This window comes from Tachyglossus aculeatus, chromosome 2, assembly GCF_015852505.1.
Source record: "Tachyglossus aculeatus isolate mTacAcu1 chromosome 2, mTacAcu1.pri, whole genome shotgun sequence".
Lineage (NCBI taxonomy): Eukaryota > Metazoa > Chordata > Mammalia > Monotremata > Tachyglossidae > Tachyglossus > Tachyglossus aculeatus.
This window is the reverse complement of record NC_052067.1, coordinates 118,485,017-118,486,272: the sequence shown is the minus strand read 5'-3', so window position 1 is coordinate 118,486,272 and position 1,256 is coordinate 118,485,017. Positions and strand designations below refer to the sequence as shown.

Below are 1,256 nucleotides of genomic sequence, written 5' to 3'. Positions count from 1 at the left end.
TGGTGGATAACTCCTCTAAGTGTTATTGTTTCTTATAGGATTATGCTTCTATTAAATAATATAGCTATTACTGGACTCTACAGACGTTATTTTTCATTTGCCTTCTCTGCCTTTCATATTTGAAATAGTTTTCAAATGTATGTGTACAGATATGCCTAAGAGCTTACAAGACAAGAAACACTTCCACCATATACAAGATTGTGTTCTGTACTACCTATCACCCTGCATATATTTTCCATTGAATTTGTGGCTCAAGCTGCATTCTATGCCTAGAACTGCAATTTTCTTCTCAGGTGCTCCAATAAAATGCTCAACATGAACAGTGCAATAGATTTAATAAAGGGTCCTGCCATGATCTTGTTCTCTTAGGTGTTAGCCAAACCAAAAGTGTCGATCTGGGAATCAGGAGACCTGGATTCCAGTTTCAGCTCTACCAGAGACCTGCTTTTATAAGCAGTGTGCCCTACTGGAAAGATCAAAGGCCTTGGAGTCATTATGGCTCCCCCATTTACCTACTGTGTGACCTTGGGCAAGTCACTTAACTTCTCTGTGCTTCAGTTCCCTCATCTGGGATATAGGGATTCAATATCTGTTTTCCCTTCTACATAGACTTGTAAGCTGCATGTGGGACCTGATTATTTTGTATCTACCCCAACACTTAGTAAAGTGCTTGGCACATAATAAGCACTTAACACATACCACTGCAGTTATTATGGGTTAAGTCATCTACACTGAGTAACCATTTCTTCATCAGTATAATGGGAATCCCCCTTTTAAGATCACATCTGAAGAGTTTCCAGTACTCTACCAGTCTTGGCGATGGGAGGAAGAGTCAAGCAGAGGCATACCCATTCCATTTCTAGCTTGGGCAGTGGCTAGTGAGTGGAAGGCAATCTTCTACAACTCAAAACTCACCTGTGCTGGGCAGTTGCAGCATGAGAGAGAGTCAAGGGAGGAGACTCAAGTTTAAGAAAGAAGACAGTGGCAAATCGTGTCCATATTTTTACCAAGAAAACTCTATGGATACAATACCAGAATGTTTTCAGATGGAGGTGGGGAGTTCTGGCAGAGATGTCCCATGGATTTGCTCAGGGTCAGAGAAGACTGGACAGCATATGACTAGACAATAATGGGAATAAAAGACACTTTCTCTTTCTACCTTGTAAAGCTGTTATCCCTAATAGACAAGAGACTACATTATCTCTGATTATCTTGTATCAACCCAAATTCTTAGCACAAAGTAAGCACTTATTAAT

General features: G+C 40.4%; 1 non-coding gene across 1 annotated transcript; it reads left to right on the top strand.

Annotated features, from left to right (window-relative positions):
* The first annotated feature begins 767 nt into the window (after positions 1–767).
* LOC119924994 lies at positions 768–905 on the top strand. Its single transcript, XR_005449667.1, has one exon. It is a non-coding gene; the product is annotated as a small nucleolar RNA SNORA7 (small nucleolar RNA).
* Positions 906–1,256: the final 351 nt, after the last annotated feature.